Source organism: Plecotus auritus (genome assembly GCF_963455305.1).
Source record: "Plecotus auritus genome assembly, chromosome: 10".
Classification (NCBI taxonomy): Eukaryota; Metazoa; Chordata; class Mammalia; order Chiroptera; family Vespertilionidae; genus Plecotus; species Plecotus auritus.
The window spans coordinates 55,966,410-55,986,121 of record NC_137785.1 but is presented as its reverse complement, the minus strand read 5'-3'; positions in this window follow the sequence as shown (position 1 = coordinate 55,986,121).

Here is a 19,712-nt window from a genome sequence, read left to right as displayed (position 1 = left end):
GTTGTTGTTTTCTCAAAACTCTTTTCAGATTTTCTACCTCAGAATTTATTCTGAATGAATTATGTTATTCCTACCCTCAACACACACCCCCTCCATACTGCCGGAGAACAGTTCACGAATGGGTGTAATACAGCCCAGTCATCCATGAAGGAAGAAAAGGACATGGGGTACCTTCTGGCAGAAATCAAGGCCAAGGTGAACGGAAAACAGAAGTATAAACAAACCATTGCCAACAAACAGTGGAGAGTTGGCTGTTTAAGGAATACGGGGGCAAGTGTTGGAATGAGAGGGGGTATGACAGGCTGAATAGGGAGTCCTGGATTTGAGTGGAAGCTTAGCCAAGTACAGACACTGGGCCCAGTCTCAGCCCATATTCTCTCCCCAGTAAAATGAAAGGCTCAGAAGAACTGCCTCTGATGCACTGGGAATCTAGCGATGCCCTGCTTTATCTTTCTTTTCAGCTTAACTTTATATATCTGTTTTTCAAAAAAATGGAGCCCATCTATAATTAGAATTTACAACCAAACACCTCACATATCACTTTTAAATCTCTATTCCAAATATTAGTTGGGGAAAGGTTCTGGAGACCAAAAAAAAAAAAAAAATTCATCAACCACGTCAGAAATGGCATCCATTTATTTTAAAGTCTTTGGGTGCGACAAAAGCAGGCGGCATGTTAATATGACATTTACAAATCACCCCCAACCACTCTCTAATTAACTTATTGTGTGCCTTCCCTAAACTAACACACTCGGAATTAGAGGAGAAACACTTATTTGTTCTGTTGCTAAGGAACCAGTATGATTTGCATAGTGGCAGGGGAAAAATCATTAGTCTATTTAAGCTGCAACTCTATCTATTTATAACAGCCAGATTTAAAACAGGGAGATCAAAGTCTCAAGCATTATTATTTTTCTCTCCATTCTTAAGTAAGCAGCCCAGAGCAGCAGTGTGGTTTTACCTAATACATAATATTAGCAAGAAGTTCCGTGGCACTTGATTTTAGCAACGGTTCCATAGCCACTCGCTCGTAGGGACTGCCCTAAGGGAATCGGGCGGGCAGGGGCCTCCATTTGGCAATGAGTGTGCCACGCAGCTCAGCAGACACCTGATTCCAAATGAGTCCCGGTTGGCTGGCACTTTTCCAGGCTCTCAATAAAGATGACTCTACGTTTCCCTCACGGAACTCATTCCTTCGCTTATGTTCCTCTGGGAATGGTGGAAAGAGCACCAGATTTAGGGTCAGAAAACTTCGGGGTTGAGTCTTAGGACATTGCCCCTGTGTGAGCCAGGGGACCGTGAGCCTCGGGTGCTTCCCCTGTAAAGGGGGCCTGGGATTCCTAGAATTATTATGGGAAATAAGAGGGAAAATGGGTCAGAAAGGAGGTGATGCATGGGATATATTTACATAATGGAATACTATGCGGCTGTAAAAAAAAGAGAGCATTTTTAAAAACATATTTTTATTGGTTTCAGTGAGGAAGGGAGAGGGAGAGAGACAGAAACATCAATGATGAGAGAGAAACATGGATCGGCTGCCTCCTGCACGCCCCCTACTGGGGATTGAGCCCGCAAGCAGGGCATGTGCCCTTGGCTGGAATGGAACCCAGGACCCTTCAGTCCGCAGGCCGACGCTCTATCCACTGAGCCAAACCAGCCAGGGCAGAAAGGGAGCTTTTAACCTTTGGAGCAGCATAGATGGACTTGGAGACTATTACGCTACGTGAAATAAGCCAGTCAGAGACAGACAAATAGCACATGGTCTCACTCATATGTGGAATCTAATGAGAAAATAAACTGATGAACAAAATAAGTTCAGAGGCATGGATGCATGGAACAGAATAACAGGTCTCAGTGGAGGATGGCGGGTGGGAGGGGACACGAAGAGATTAACCAAAGAACATATATGCATATATGCATAACCCATGGACACAGACAATCGTATGGGGCAGGCCTGGGTGGGGCAGGGTTGGGTGGAGGAGGGCAAAAGGGAGAAATGGGATACATCTGTAATACTCTCAACAATAAAAATTGTCTAGAATCCTCAGCCCTGCTGCAGAATACTGACTTGAAATTGACAGGGGAGAGACCTGGAAGTCTCCGTGTGTTCACATGACCACATGGATGCCTTAGTATGGGATGAGTTTGGGAGCCCCTGGCACAGTGAGCAAGCCCGTGCATCTGGGAGCCGCCAGTGGTGGATCTTACTGGGTGGGTAATCCTGGGAGAGTGACGTCACCTCTCCGGGCCTCAGCTCCCTCCTCTGTACAATGGGAATAATAACGGCTACTTCACAGGGTTCCCGAGACTCCGTGTCTGCTCCGGATTTTGAGAAAAAGTTACCTAAAGGAAAAGCTTTCCCAGTGAGTTGCCTAACCTGAGGCAGCTGAACGGGCTGCTGCGAAGAAAGACGCGGATGTTGCTATGTGAGTAAGGGAGCAGGAGAACACTCGTCGGTAGGATGGATCTGAGAGCTGGCGTTTCGTGGTGGCCACAGACTGGCGGGTCACAGCTCACGGATGTGTGCGGTGGTCCTCACGGAGCAGTGGCAGGGCAGACACGTAGCCCAGCCGCCGGTCCAGGCTTGGGACAAGCCGCCACCCACTGCTGAGGGTTTGTCGGCGGCAGACACACTTGACCTTCAACCTCTGGGTCCACCACCCTCTCTCTCTGCTGGAGCCGGGCTCAGTACTTGGGAGAGACACGTGTCTCTATCCTCACGGACATGCTGTGTCTTTTTCTCGCGTTGGAAGGAGTGACTGTCCATCATGAAATCGACTTTATTTTATCAATGGGAAAAAGAAAGAAAGAAAGAAAGAAAGAAAGAAAGAAAGAAAGAAAGAAAGGAAGGAAGGAAGGAAGGAAGGAAGGAAGGAAGGAAGGAAGGAAGGAAGGAAGGAAGGAAGAAAGGAAGAAAGAAAGGAAGAAAGAAAGAAACACTGTCGAGACCTAAAATGAAAATGCCCCCATGCCCTGAGTATAAACAAAAGTAGCATATTTGAAATGGCCTGATGCATGGGATTTCACTAATATTTTTGCTTTTAAAATACTTTCAACCAGTAAAAACAATCTCTGCTGCCCTGACAGGTTTGGCTCAGTGGATAGAGTGTCGGCCTGCAGACTGAAAGGTCCCAGGTTCTATTCCGGTCAAGGGCATGTACCTTGGTTGCGGGCACATCCCCGGTAGGAGGTGTGCAGGAGGCAGCTGATCGATGTTTCTCTCTCATCGATGTTTCTAACTCTCTCTCCCTCTCCCTTCCTCTCTGTAAAAAATCAATAAAATATATTAAAATAAACAACAACAAAAAAAACAATCTCTGTGATGATTAACTGTAAGCCCGTGTCCGTGGGTAACATCCAGTTTCAGCTCCAATGGATGGATGAATCCAAAACAGTTCTGTAGTGACTTCTTTAAACAATTTTATTGCACTGCTCTTTCAACTCAAGTAAGTCGTGTCCTCTATGGAGTTCAAGGACTCCCTGTTGACAAGAAAAGCCCATCCATTCTAACCTTGGCTTTGCAGAGTGGGAGGCGTGTCAGACAGGAAGGAGGAGCTCTGGGTCTGCCCCACCCTCTGCCATCCACGCATGCTTTGACCAGAGCAGGACATTTTTCTCTCCTTGAACTTCAGTGTCTTCGGGATGGAAACCAGGAGAGCTGCAGGAGGCACTCAAGAGCGGTGGCCTCCCTCCCTTCTGTGGTTTGACAGTCTTTCGGTTGCACTGCGGTTGCATCGTGAGCACTTTGAAGACGAATCACGGAGTCCTGTTTTCACTGCTTTCCGTCCTGTGATTATCAAAGAGATCGTCTGCACAGACGGGCACCCTGACATCGTTAGCACGTTTCTGACACAGGACCTCCCTTCCTCATAAAGAGAGCGAAGGCCTGGGGCTGGGAGGGCTGTGGGCAGGCGACAATTCTGTGGATGGTGCCTTCGTAATGGTGGGACGTGGTGATGTGGAGTTGGCGGGATGTTTTCTCCATCTGTGGAAGGGATATAAACTTTCTTTTAAAAATAAATTTATTTCACTTAAAAAGTGTTTTAGCCGAAACCGGTTTGGCTCAGTGGATAGAGCATCGGCCTGTGGACTGGGGGGTCCCGGGTTCGATTCCGGTCAAGGGCATGTACCTGGGTTGCGGGCACATCCCCAGTGGGAGGTGTGCAGGAGGCAGCTCATCGATGTGTCTCTCTCATCGATGTTTCTAGCTCTCTATCCCTCTCCCTTCCTCTCTGTAAAATATCAATAAAATATATTTTTTTTTAAAAAAAAGTGTTTTGAACAGGAAAAACAAACAAACAGGTAAATGATAGTACAAGTGGAACCTGGATATGACGAGGAATCAGAAAGGGGGCGCTCACACAAGTGGGGTTTGGAAATCACGGAGCCGGTAAGTACAGACTTCGCCGATGAAAGCAACAGTTCTATTTACAGACGGAAATCCGACACTCTAGCTGCTCCACGGGGAACATCCACTCGTTCCCACTGGACACCCAGGCACATCGGCCCGGTTTTCCCCGCCCCGAATTTAGCCCGGACAACTGAGTTTGAAGGCGTTGCTGGAATAGAAGCATAAGGAACGCGTCTAAGAAATCAGCATCCATGTCTCACGTCAGCACCCGGGACACTGACAAGCAGCCCTTTCCGTAGTCTGCGAGAACAAAAGAAAATATTACAGATTTGGTGTTCTCCGATGTGATTGAAGCCGGCAGGGACCGTCCGCACACATGCAGACATGCGGGGTGACACCCACAAGTCCCAGAGGCTGGCAAATTAGGCCAAGTGTTTCTCTGCGTCTACAATTGTCAGTTTCAAATCCTGGAAAGATGTCTGTGAAACAGAATCAGAGGCCAACCGGCCCTCTCTCCTGCCTCCCTGCAAACAGCCATTGTTCAAGGCCAATTAGCATCACCGGTGGTCCCTTCGTTCCGAGGCTCCCACAGCCAGGCGTGGGATCATCTGCTGTGCGTTTCTCACTGCTCTCCCGTTCCGAACAATTTGGTTCTAAGCTCCGCTTCCCTGTGGCTTCCTGGCGTCCCGCCGATGCAAGCCACCTCACTTTCTCCCTGTCCTCTAAGGCCCGAAGGGCACTGGGGAACGCACGAAATTTGTTTCTAATTTTGCGTCTGCCAAAACATTCCTGGGGTAACAATACAGGGCTGTAAAAATAGGACGCCCTATCCCTCTAAATCCCCAAAATAAACAAATCCAAAAGGAAATCAAACACAGTCCTGGAAATGGAGCATATATGTTTTTTACACCCGCCGCCCCCACCTCCCCACCCCCTCCCCCTTTCCTTAGCTGGCGAAACTCATTTCTGAATTATGGCCTAAGATTGCCTATTTATCCTTTTTATGTTGACAACAAATAATCATGACATAAGCAAATGGAAAGAAACACCAGGGCTTGCTTCGCCTTCTTGGCTTCACGTTTTGTACAACGAATGTCCCTCAAGACAATTTAAGAGAATGTGGAATCCAGTTTCCTCACTGGTGTTGGGCGTTTTATCTTGAACTCAGAATAACAGACGTTCCCCACGTCCTCTTATCCGCAGTTGGGATCCACACAGACACACAGCGGAATCATCTTTCCATTCTGGTGTTTAGATAATTCAGGGTAACTTAGAGTTCTGAATTCCTGAATCTTGGCCAAGGTGATGTCATGAAATCTATAATGAAAACAGTGTCACTGCGAGAATTAATTCATTATGGTGGAATTAAGTTAAATCCTTTATGATATGCCATTAAGCTCCCCTACTAACTTGCTTGCATCAACCCAAATGAAGCACATTCAAATACCAAAAAAAAAAAAAAAAAAAGAAAAGAAAAGAAAAACAAGTCCCAACCTCAGACCTCATAGACTGTTAGGTAACTTTCAAAGTGAAATCCATTTAACTATTAAAAATATTTATAAATCTCATGGCATTTAAGCATCTTAAGATGTCTTAAATGTTGCCGCGGCCAAATATTTGGGGGTTTATAGAACATCTTTGCCTGAGGGAATATAACTTACTGCATAAATCATTATTATGCATTTTATAAATGTTTTTGCTGTGTTGCTCAGTCCCAACAATAGCCAAATGGCACAAGAATTGCCCAATGCTTCAATAATCCTCAAAATATTATCTTGGTCCAGATATGATAAGCAGTGTTGCCAGAGTTCGAAGGAACTTGGTCAAGATTTTTAAGGCCATTTCTCATCCCCAAATTTATAGCATGCAATCAACAAATGCTTTTTTGGTTAGGTTCTGCAGAGAGAAATAAACAAATAAATAAAATCTATTTTCTGTCCTCGAGGACTTTACAGTCCAGTCCGCAGCCATAACATATTCCTGTAAAAACCTCTCCCCTCGAACCTGGGCAGGAAAGGAAGAAGTACATAACTATTAGCCAGGCACTTACAATGGACTATTTCTGTTTCTGACACCAAATTCTGCTGAGTCTGGGGAAACTTCCCACTTCCTCCCTATATCCTGACTCACCACATACTTATCGAGAATAATGACTGCTTATGAAGGGGGTTGGGTTTGTTAGAGAAAAATACTACGATGGTATTCAATAAGAAAACTTGGGTGTTACTATTGGGGCGGGGGTAAAGGTTACTGCTTCAGAAATTGGGTCATTTCATATCAGTGAGAGAACATGCATTTTAAGCAGATAACTGGGGTGGGGGGGGCGGAGAATCACAATTCGTGTTCAGAGCATCTTGCTTTTGACACATGGCTGTTACGTGACAAATGGAAATTTCCTGAGCTCAGTAAAACGACGTGACAATAGGCTGAGTATAGTTTCTCCGGAAGCTGCCTGTCAAAAAAGTTGTCCCCATCTCGCTCCATCATTAACGATGACCAGCCAGGCTCTTTGTCTGCAAACTCCACGTAGCAAGTGAGCAAATTTTATCGCTGCCCATCGCGGGCCCGGCAAGCCTTTTCTGTTGCCACCTGGCCAAAAGAAATCTTATTTTTACAGACTGGCTTGTATTATACAACAAATATCACCCCAAACCCTTGAAATAACAACCACAACACAAAATCCGAGGCCTCGTCAATGACTTGCTTGCTTTATACAATATTGATAGACAACCCCTGGGCAACAAAGGAATTCCGACTCGCCTCCGTTCTCTTTGTAACGGGGTTTGGCCGGGACCAGGAAAAGCATGCGTTTATTTTTTATTTATTTAAAATGTACAGCCTGCCTGCTTCTCAAAAGGCTTAGGGTGGCTTGCGAAGACAAAAAGATAAGCTGAAACAAAGCAGAAAAACCATATGCGTTAAGACGGGTACAAATAGAAAAATAATTTTTTTTTAAGGAGAGAGATGGAGGAAGAGAGAGGGAGGGAAGAAGGAAGGAAGGAAGGAAGGGAGGGAGGGAGGGAGGGAGGGAGGGAGGGAGGGAGGGAGGAAGGAAGGAAGGAAATAATCAAACACATTATTAGCCTGGGCCAGTGGTCGGCAAACTGCGGCTCGCCAGCCATGGTTTGCCGCTCTGTTCACTAATGAGTTTGCCGACCACTGGCCTAGGCAAATACAACTCCTATAATTGCGCATTAAACGAACTTAGATGTAGCGTTTCCCAGTCAAGAAACAAGCCATACAGAAACTCAGCTGGTCCACCAGTAAGACTTACCAGCTGTTCTGTTTTCAGCCTCATCCATTCCAACTGGTTGATGCTCATGCTGGACTAGTTGCTAAACATTTTTATCACCACCCCAGGGGCCAAGCACAGAACAGGCGCTCGCTAAATGGTAACTGTTTTCAATATTTTTTGTCTGGATTCTTGGTAGCCATATTCCCCGCAGCATTCAGTTAGTATATTTAAAATACGCAGAAAAATATAGTCTCATTTCCCCTTCAAACTACTGCATGCTAAGTGACCTCTGCCAGCAAAAGAAAAAAAAAAAAAAAAAAAAAAAAGGCAAGGACTTGACCTGTCTGTGGCTCTGTATTCCTCAGAAGGAGAAATGAGTACAAGAGACCACAGCTCAATTGATAGCTACAAGAAATCTGATTCTTGATCTTAGCAGAGACTTTGCGACTACATCATAAGTAACTTGAATACCACAGTGGGGTGCCCAGGTCTGGTCTAGTGTGCAGAAGTGTGCAAACACAAGACGGACTTTCTCTCAAGTTTGCAAAAAATGGGGGCGGGGCATTCCTCCCTTTTTCTAATTTCCCTTCTATTGAAGCTTCCCCCGCCCCCCCCCACCCCCCACCCCTTGGCAGGAGTTCACGTAGCTAATTGTGCACTTCCCCTTGTGGGAGCAAAGGACAAGGGGTCTGCTTTCGCTTCAGATGGCGTGGCCCTCAATCAACATCACCATAAATGTGACACATGCATATTAAATCCAAATATTTTATCGGTGCAAATAAATATGATTTGTAAAAAGAGTCAAATTAACAATCCATTACATACTAATGGGTTCTAATCAATATGTTTAATTTGACTAAAAGGAGAGGGGCAGGGGAGGAAAGAGACGCATTTACACCCAAACGGTGCAGTTGAAAATGATAAAGGTGACGGACTCTACAATTTTTGAGCTATATTCTGACTTGGGGGCTTGTGAAGCCCCGGCCTGAGATATTTGAAAATGGACATCTGCTTGTGGTACACACACACATATTTCTAATTATTTTTCTTTTAAAAAAGAGCTTTAAATTTTTTTTAAAAGTCCATAGAATAAGACAAAGAAACAAACTCCCACAACCTGGAAAGAAAAGGTAAATATTTTTTTTTAAATGGCATATGTGCTTCAGGTTATTTTACTAAAAACAAAACAATGCACGTAAAACTGAAGTCTCTCTTGTCCCCTCCCTCTCTCTCCCCACCTCTCCTTGCCTCCCTCCTCCTCAGGAGACTGGACTCAATGTTGGGAGTGTCTCGTCCTGATTTCTACACTTGTACTGCGTGCATAGGGACTAAGCCATGCATGGTCTCACCTGGTGTGTTTGTAAAATCCAACCATTTGCTTGTTCCACTGGGTCGTTAATTTATCCCCTTTACTATTCTCCTATGTGATTAAAGTGTTTTCCTTCGGCTCATTCATTCCCGAACTGATGGGCAATTAGAATGATTATTCTGACATCCGTGAGGAAAAAGGTGTTTAGGTTTCTTGATTCCAGAAGGAGTGCTGGGGCCCTGGGACAGGCCACGCCTCACCTGTGGGAAGATCTCTGTCCTGTCCTTCACCAGAGAACCGCGGGAGACAGCGACCCCCTTCTCCGGGGCTGCTGCTACCCCTGCATTTTACAGGCATTTGGCTCCAGCTGGCAGGGACCCTGCAGCAGGAACCCTGCCCCCCTTCTCTGGGCTCCCTCCAGCCCCCCTTTCTCTCCCACTCCGCGGCCCATAGACGGAGCCATGGACAGGAAACAGACGAGGATTCCATCTGCAGGGGCTCCTGCCTCTTCAGACCAGGCGGCTGCAGCGCACCCCGAATCCTGGTGTCGGTCTGCTCCCTAGCGTCGCGGCCAGGTCCAGCATCTGACAGCCGCCAACGTGAGGCCAGGCTGCCGCGGCTCCCGGTCCCAGCCGCCCTCCAGCCTGAGAGGAACAAAGCCCGGAGGACTCTCTTGCTACCTTCTGGGTGGCAAGGAAACCTCAATTATCCACCCAAGGGATGTGGTTTCTGGAAAACGAGGAGGAATGCTCGAACTGTGTATGTAACTTGTTTTGTTTGACAAGCTGGGGTCCATCAGCACATCGGCAGCCCATCTTTATCCGATGGACTCTTCTTGAATGGCCGCCCTTGATGTGGGTCGGATGCTTATGCAAAACATAACCGACCCCTAAATTCAATTAGGGCATTGGGGGGGTGGGGGGGGCTGGAAATTTTGTGTTGGGGTTAGCCCAGAGGGCTGAGCACTTCTCGGAAGAGCTGGTTGGCTGTAACTGAAGATTGAAATGGAAGGGTACAACGTCCCCCTTTTGAGAAAAAGGTGGCAAATGAAATGCCCTTCTTTGTTCTGATTTCGAGCTCATTGGAAAAAATATCTTCTTTGTGTTGCCTCCCGCTCCCCAACACAGCATATTCAACATTTATTGAGCTGGCTATAGGTTTTGTGGAGTTCTCTGTCCAGACGGCGATAAAATGATGGGAGATGGGAATACGTAAATTCCATAAGATGCACCAAAAATTGGCAGAACTACTCCAAGGAAAAATAAAAATATGTGAAAAGCAGTGTTTTAGTTTGACACACCTCTTGACAGAGGGATGTGATTGATGGAAAAGTAGAGGTGTTTGCAGCGTACGTGTAAACTGATTGGTTTTGTGAGCGTGGGGGGTGGGTAAAGCACAGGTAGAGGTCACAGTGATGGGAAAAGGCGGGCAGGGGAGCCTAAGCAGGGACAATCTCCTGACTTTGACCTTGGGCTGCTGAGCCCTCATCGCTGATAACAGCCGTCAAAGCAACCGCAGCCCTCCACTTCCTATCGATGTGGCATTCACCTCTCCAGAAAGCCCCCCACTCGGGCCAGCACTTACGGCAAGATAATTCATAGTCCCCGGAGTTATAGATTCTGAGCGAAAGGCAACAGGACATGATAGAAGTCAAGGTCACCCATAATACAGTAGCTCCTATAACAAAGGGGATTATTGCTGCCATTACCGTCCTGTTGTAAAGATTTTGTGAGGTTTCACCACTTTCATGTGTAAATCTTCCTGTTGCCCGTGAAGTTTAAAAACTCTGCTTTTTACTGGAGGAATCAAAGCTCCCTCCATAGCACCACAAATGCGTTCTCATCGGAGCAGGCGAGCCGTTGGTCGTGAGGTCAGGGGACGGGAGGATGGTCACCCTGCTTAGCAGCAAGACCTTCAATGAATCTTCCCAGGCTGATCTTGCCTCCCGGGTGCTGTCCTTTCCGAAGAACTACCCAACGTATTAAAATACACGCATATCCTAGCCGGTTTGGCTCACTGGATAGAGCATCTGCCTAGGGACTGAAGGGTCCCAGGTTCGATTCTGGTCAAGGGCATGTACCTTGGTTGCAGTAGGGGGTGTGCAGGAGGCAGCTGATTGATGCTTCTCTCTCATCGATGTTTCTAACTCTCTATGCCTCTCCCTTCCTCTCTGTAAAAAATCAATAAAATATATTTAATAAAAATAAATAAATAAAATACACGCATAGTCCACGTTCCATGTAGATGTTTTGTGTCTTTGTCGAACACATTTGTGAGAAAATTTTGGGTCATTGGGATGCTAATGTTTTGTCACTGTATTCACTGAAATATTGCCCCCTTATTTTTTTTTTTAAAAAAATATGTTCTTATTGATTTCAGAGAGGAAGCGAGAGGGAGAGATAGAAATATCAATGATGAGAGAGAATCATGGATCCACAGCCTCCCTCACGCCCCCTACTGGGAATCGAGCCCGCCACCCGGGCCTGTGCCCTGACCCAAATCGAACCCTGACCTCCTGGTTCACCGGTTGATGCTCAATCACTGAACCACGCCAGCCGGGACCCCCTTATTTTTGCTGGTGGCCTGTTAGTACCTTAATGGGAAAGAATTTTCTAATTTTGTTTCTGGCATGATTATTTATTTGCGCTGGGTAGCGCTCCTTTGTTCTCTGGGAGCTGTGACATCCCCCTGGGTCGCAGGCAGGCAGTCCCGAAGGGCCTTGAAAAGTTGCAGTCTCTGGCCCTTCGCCTGTGTGTCCAACGAAGGCAACAGCACCCTTTGCCAAGATCTAAACCGGAGCTGAACGCAAGAGCACATTTCCCACCCAAACGCTTTAGTGTCTAAATTTGCTCCTGGCTGGAAAAACTCCGGTTCCTGTCATTTAAACCAAAACCAAACCCAAACAAAACAAACCTGTTTTAAAAGCTTCTATTAAAAAAAAAAAAAAAAGGGCTCAGGGTCTAAAAATTGTAATGAATAATAAGACACCCTGCCCCCGCCGATGGGAAGCTGTGTGTGCCTTTGGGTGAGCCCGGGAGCGTGGTGACAGACAGCCTCACTCCAGGCGCCCTCTGAAATGGTGTTGAACTAACCCGGCTCTCCTTTTGATGACCCAGGGAAGTCTTGCCGTCTCTCTGCTCTGGACAAAAGAGCGAGCAGACACAATCATCTGTTGAGAAGGATGGCATCATTGTCTGCATAGCAGGGCTGTAATTAAGCACCAGAAATAGGCCAGCTCAGAATGGACAAAGAGAGAGGAAGGGAGGGACAGGGAAATGGTGTCGCGGTGAGTGGCCTGAGCAAAGATAGTAGCTGAAATCCAGTACACACACGGATGAGGTCATCCCGGGAAAGAGTGTGTGTCTGGATGTTAAAAAAAAAAAAAAAAGTGAAGCAAGATAGAGAAAGGGAGGCCAAGTGAGCTGCTCAGTGTTTGGGGCCCAGCTCACATGCAGCCTCCTCCAGGCAGACCTCAGGGATGTCAACTGGAAGAATTACTCATGTAGCAAATATTTACGGAGGGCCTGTGATGTACCAAGTATTGTTTTAGGTGCTAGGGATTCTCAGTGGTGAGTGAGAACAAGGCCCCCGCCTTTCTGTAGATACCTGAATGTTGACCCCAGAAAGAGCCGGCCTACCCCAAAATCCAGGAGCAGAGCATCCCAGGCACAAGGCACCCAGGGTGGGCATGAGACTGCAGTTTAAAAAAAGCCAGGGTGGCCCGGCCAATGTGGCTCAGTGGTTGAGCATCAACCTATGAAGCAGGAGGTCATGGCTCCATTCCTGGTCAGGGCACATGCCTCAGTTGCGGGCTTGATCCCCAGCGCAGGGCTTGCAGGAGGCAGCCAATTGATGATTCTCTATCATCATTATGTCTCTATCTCCCTCTCCCTTGCTCTATGAAATCAATAAAAAAAAAACACATTTTTTTAAATAATAAAATCTCTATATATAAAAATCCAGCGACTAGAATGACCGGTGGCTATGACACACACTGCAGCAGCCAACTAGCCTGATCCGGGCCCTAACTGCCCGCCCCCCAAACCGGCCCCGCCCCCAATCGGCCCCCAACACCCCAATCAGGGGCAGGGCCGGCCGGCCAACCGCCCACAGCCCCTCCCCCTGGCTGGCCTGGCCCAATGGGCCCCCATTGGGGCGGGCCGGCTAGACCTGCCTGGTGAATTCATGCACCAGGCCTCTAGTAAAACATAAGGAAGGCCAGAAGGTTGGAGCTGAGGATGCTGGAGAAGAGGGTGAGACCAGAGAGGTGGGCGGGGCCTCGTCACATGGGATCCATGAGCCCCAGGTGAACAGCTTGAATGCTGGTATCAATTCCAGGGGCCACGGTTGGAGGGTTTTAAGCCTGAGGCTTATGTAACCTTCCCTTGCACGGAGGCCCTTCATTCCAGACTTCTCTCTGCCCGCCTGGCACGTACACACCGTGGACACCCACCGCACCACCTCATCAACCGAATGACGCGTTAGGACTCTGAATATATAGACTCTGGATGCCAACTTGCTCAGGGTGCTACCCAGGGCCTCACTTATGCTCAGCAGGTGGATGGACGATGGCCAATCAAATGAGAACTGATGCTGAAACCAAACTCGCCAGGAGCGTTCAAAAAGGACACACCACCAGAGCCTTAACGGTCTTTGTTTTCTCTCATCTCACGGCTGACGAAGCTACAAAAAAACGTACTTCTTTCCAAAAAAAGTCAATAATGAGGTGTTTGATACCCACCCAGCATAGAACACACGCGTGAAAGTGTGCACAGGAATTAGTTGCATGAATGAGCACGTGAATAAGTAGATTTCCTCCTTGTGCCTTCGAAGGCTCCAAGGGTTTGGGGCTTAGACATCCTTCTTTGGGGCCAGAAGAAAGAGGACTAGCTTATTCCCGGCCCCAGCAACTCCCCTGAGTTAGGTAGGGATCCTCTAGGTCAGTCAGTAGTCGGCAAACTCATTAGTCAACAGAGCCAAATATCAACAGTACAACGATGGAAATTTCTTTGGAGAGCCACATTTTTTAAACTTAAACTTCTTCTAACGCCACTTCTTCAAAATAGACTCGCCCAGGCCGTGGTATTTTGTGGAAGAGCCACCCTCAAGGGGCCAAAGAGCCGCATGTGGCTCGCGAGCCGCGGTTTGCCGACCACGGCTCTAGTGAGTTAAACCATGGAGCCTCAGAGCAGCAGGAAACTCTGAGGCCCAGAGAGGGAAGGGACTTACCCAAGGTCACACAGCCAAATCAGGGCTATCACTCCACTGAGTGCTCCTTCCGTGTGTTCTGCTTCCTCCTTTAAAATACAGAGGGGCAGGGAGGAGGCTCAGAAACAAACCAGGTGAGCATTAACTAGCGAAGGAAGACCTGGACGGCAGGTACGACTCTCTCCCACCTTCCTCACTGACCCTGCTCTGCAGGTCCACCCGCCACGGGGCCCTTTGGGCGGGGAACTCTTGGCTCCTGGGTCTCCAGGGCATGGACTAGAAGTGGGGCATGGGCTCTGGGTGGGAATAGCCCTCAGTTTCCTCATCTGTAGAGTGGGTGTAATTATATCTATCTCACAAGGTGGGTGTGTGAAAACTCTGTCTATGAGAGGAGTTTTATCACAATGCCTGGCATGTGGTAAGTCCTCAATAAATAGTAGCCATCATCAAGGTTTTTTTAAAAATATATATATTTTACTGATTTTTTGCAGAGAGGAAGAGAGAGTTAGAAACATCAGTGAGAGAGAAACATCAATCAGCTGCCTCCTGCACGCCCCCTACTGGGGATGTGCCCGCAACCAAGGTACATGCCCTGGACTGGAATCGAACCTGGGACCCTTCAGTCCACACAGGCCAGCACTCTATCCACTGAGCCAAACCGGTTAGGACATCAACATTTTTTAATGATAGAAAAATATACTCACAAAAATTACCCATTATCCCTACTACAGTTAATATTCTGGAGATTACCTTCCCAGTCTTTCTTCCAAGAAAATATAACAATATAATGTAAAGTAATATAATATATAGAATAAAACACACACACACATATACACACATGTGTATGTATTACACATGATCTACAAACTATTTCATAATTTGTTTATTCATTTCAACTATATTGTAAACATTTCCCAACCCATTGAATTCTTCCAAAATATGGTTTTCATGGCCTTTTTTTTTTTTTTTTAGCCTATCCCCTATTATTGGAAATTTAGGCCTGTCAACTTTTTTTTGCTATTGCAAATGAGGCTTCCGTAATTATTCCTATGCATAAATCTTTATACATATTTATGATAATTTCATAATTCAGGAGGATCCCTACAGGATCACTTGCCAGGTCACGGGGCACGCATGTTTTTGAAGCTGCTGACGGAAATTGCCAAAATGCCCCCCAAAACCCTGGACCACTCCGCACCCTCCTGAACAGGAAAGGGGAGTATGCCCACCCCTCCACCAGCCCTGCGTATTATCACTTTAAATCCCTTTGCCTTTCAGAAAGGTCAAACATATTGCATCTTGTTTTCAATCTCTTGATTGCTCCGAAGCGATGAAGATTGAATTTCCATCTGTATTGACTCATCGTTAACTGCCTGTTGAAGTCCTTCACCTGTTTTTTTCTACTGGAGCGTTTGTCTTCGCCGAACACATTTCTGAGAGGATTTGGGGATCATTGCAATGTTTTGTCATTGTAGTAACTGAAATATTGCCCCCTTATTTTCGCGTGTGGCCTTTCGGTATCTTAATCAAAACGCCGGAAGCACATGAGCTTGGCGGGAAGTCCATCCGGCTCTGACATTCGTGTCTGGTGACTAGACCATCCCATTGCTATTCACTCCGGTCCCCCAAACCGGGCAGTAGGGTTCCACCTTTCTAACCATATGAGCTATTTTTACTTCGTATCAAAGCACCACCTACCTTCTTGTGATGACCATTGGGATTGCCACTTGGACTCTATCTCCTGTCCCATCCTAGATGCACACTTGCCACCCAAAGGTTCCGGTGGGTCCCAGATGGGGAATACCGTCTTTGAACAAAGTGGGAGGAAATAGAGGGGGGTGGGGAGGGAAGAGTAGCTGGTGGTGTGGGTGTTTATTTTTAAGCAACCTAATTTAAGTGTAAAAATCAGCTTTGCTTCTGAACAACGTGGCAACAACCCGAAAGCCGTGAATGATGGTGCTAAAACGAGGGGACGTGTGAGGAAACGCTTTTATCCAACGCCCAGGGGAGACGCGGGCTGTTTCTGTGTCTACAAAGGACATTCCTGACCTGCACAGATAACGCGCCTTGGCCCATCCTTAACTCTGAGAGCCTTTCCATTGTCCCCATCGGGGACCCTGATCAGGAGCCACAATATCTTCCGTCGGTGTAACTTACGTTCATGCCCCCGGCTCCATCCTCACATGGTCCAGTAACGGACTCCCGTTCTCCTCGGGCAAATCCCTTTCTCGGTTGTTTTGCTCTGGGAGAAGTTGGCTCTGACACCAGCTCCAGGGGCCGAGGGTTGACCCACACATGGCCAGTCTTAGCTCCACAAAACGTGTGGCCTCAGCTACCCCACGCGAGGATGGGCAATGGGCCTGTGAGAATCAGACCCAGAACTCTGGTCCAAACCATGAGGATGAGAGCCCTCCCTTCCACCGGGAGCAGAGCCGTGAAGGCCAACGCCTGGCCCGGTTGGCGCCCTTCTTGCCACCTGGGAACCCACAGAGATAGAGAAGCACGGTGGGGAGATGGAGATGAAGAGGCCGAGTCCTGAGGACATGAGTGGGCCCACCCACGGAGCCATTCCTGAGGCCCACCGCTGCTTTTCCAGGGACGCAAACCATCAACTTCCGATTCTGACGTAGCCTCTGGGAGCCGAGTTGCTGTCACTTGTTGTGCAAGGGGTTCTGATGGATACAATCTATTCCACAGAGTGGGTCTCTGCCTTGACCATCTGTATCGGAGATTCCATTAACCCAGACGTGGCTCCGGGCTTCCCAGCTAAGGGGATGGGCATTGGTAGCCCAGTGAGCTCACAGGAAAGGGACCTGGAAACAGGTGTGTGAGGACTAGTTGAAGGAAACACACAGGAGGACTCCAGGGAGATGTGACAGCCCGTTGTCATGGAGACCCCACAGCCTACTAAACCGTTGGATGAAGGAGTTTTAGAGCTGGATGTGAACTGAATAGGAGGAAAAGTTTCTGACTCTCAGATGTGAGGAGGCAGTGAGCCCCCCTCCCCTGGGGGCGTAGAAGAAGAAAGTGCCTAACAGGATGTCACTGGGGAGAAGGTTGAACTAGATACCCTTGACATTCCTGCTAACGCTCAGCCAGATGACTGTTTTCAAGACGAAGAGGTTAGTGTTCGAATCAGGTCTTTCTCATTTGTGACCCAGCTTTTCCAGCAGGGAAGTTAGGTGTTACAAGAGTAGAGTTGCTATGGAGATGATGACAATGACAGATTCAATGCATAAAGTAAAACAAAAATTGCCTGTGAGTGTCTGGCTCCAACAGCCACATCCACTTCCACATACATTGGGGGCCTCCTAGAGACCCTGAATTGCAAGCTGGGGAGAGCAGGGTTGATATATGGACACTGCCCCCACGGGTGTCAGGAGACCTCGGATGGGGGTCCCCACTTAAGGGCTCTTCTCTTGGGGAGTTTCTGCTATGAAACTGATGCTCTCTCTCCCCCTCTGCAACCCAGAACCACCCGTTCATCTCAAACATGGAAGCCGAGTCCTTCCGTCTCCCCTGTCTGGACAGAAATGGCAGTGCTATGATTTTTAGGCGTTTGTTATTATTTCTGAAATACGCTAAATGGCCATTGTGCTGTGCATTCATATCCTAAGGCATTACTTCAAGGATCATTTAATATTTAAACATCTTTTTCCAGTCCATGGTGTTTGTTTTCCCATCTTGATGCTTTTCAAGTATGTGCCTGTGTGTGTGCACGTACCTCTATGTGTATGTGCATGTGCGTGTGCGTCGTGTGTGTGTCCATGTACGTGTGTGTGTGCACATGCAAACACGTTTCGTTGCTATCGGCCAAGTCCAGTTCAAATGCATGGAAAAACAATTTCCAAAATACCAATTGGCTGTTTATAGGTTCCCTGCTTAAAAGGAATCCACCTACAGTATTTTGCCACGCCAGCCAGTCCAGAACTACAGGTGTTTTGTAGCTCTGATAGAACCATGGGGAGAAATCTGTCTTTTTACTAAACTTCCTTTAAAACAGAAGTTAGACGCTTTCCCTTATCGCAGCTTCTCCCACCTCTGCTTTTTCCGCTAGTGATGTCTCCCCTCTCCCTCATTTGTGTAAATACTTACTGTGCCCGGGATGCTTATGATCCATGAGCCTCCGGAGATAAAATGTACAGATGGTTTTTAAACGGGCCAAAATGGACACTTTTCACATCTCGCTCCTCGGGGTGTTTTATGGTGGGTTTTTATTTGGGGGAGGTTATCAGCCTTTTTGGCAATGAAACCACAGCCATCGCCTGTCCTTTAAAGCGTGTCCCTAAGACCCTCGCATGAACACCTTGCGTGCGTGCACCTGGTCACGGGGAAACTTTTCCTAAAATAAAAACACGCATCGTGTCATCGCTGGGTGGGAGCCGTATGATTAGTATTTGTTGTCACGTTTATACTTTTCCATGGCTTCTGGGTTAGCGACAGTGACCATCTGGTAGTTTGAAATGAATGAATTAATACGTGACTACACATTCCTAGGAAAAAAATGAAGCATTAACTATAAGGTAAAGTCTCCTTTAACCCCCACTCCCCTCCCATCCTGTTTCCTTCTCAAGAGGTAACTACTGTTATCAATTTGGTCTGCTTCCTTCCAGAACTTTCTCTTATTAATTTATACATACACACACACACATAATCATGTCTTTCTGTAAAAATCAAGGAAAGCCCAGCTGGTGTGGCTCAGTGGTTGGGTATCGACCTATGAACCAGGAGGTCAGGGTTCGATCCCCAGTCAGGGCACAGGCCCGGGTTGCGGGCTCCATCCCCAGTGTGAGGCGTGCAGGAGGCAGCCGATCCATGATTCTCTCTCATCATTGATGTTCCTCTCTCTCTCTCTCCCCCTCTCCATTCCTCTCTGAAGTCAGTAAGAATATATTTTAAAAATAATAATAATCAAGGGAAAAAAAGACAAACAACAAATATGGTGAACGTGTAGCCCGGAGTACTTACAAGTATTGGAACCAGAGAGGGTTGGAAAGCCTGTCGGGTCCACCCCGTCGTGAAACTAACGTGGCGCTCCGCTCCGGGCCTCCCCCGGGGCCACGGCACTCGGATGTGAGCCCCCTTTGGAGAAGTGGCTCTTCCGATGAGCAGGCGGAAGCGTCCATGCTCGTCTCCCAGGCCCGAGCAGGACTTTTAATAATCGAATGTGGCGCTCGAGCCAACATTTTATTCAGGCACTAAATTTAAAAGTGGAGCCAAGAGACTTTAAAAAATTTATGATTCCACAAACGCAGAGAAATTCCCCCCGTGACTGCTCCCTCAGAACGGAAAGCGTACAGCGGGCCCTGTGCGGCTTCGCTCTGCTTCCCCAGGCCCAGCTCCGGCTGCTCTGGGGTCGCACGTGAGCTGCCCAGGCTGGGGTCCCTCCAGAGGCTGCGGGTGGGGAGCAGGCGAGCCTTGCGCCCACTCCCACCCCATCCCTGTCCCAGGCCCGATGAGGCCTCCAGAAACCATTAGGCGGGGCGATCACCCTCTCCCCTCCACCCAAGCCTCTGTGCCAGCACCCGAGTGCCCTGTGATAAAGATAGTGTTTCGACTTGAAGGAGTAATTGCTGTCACCATTACTGCTTCCCCGGAGGAAATCAGTC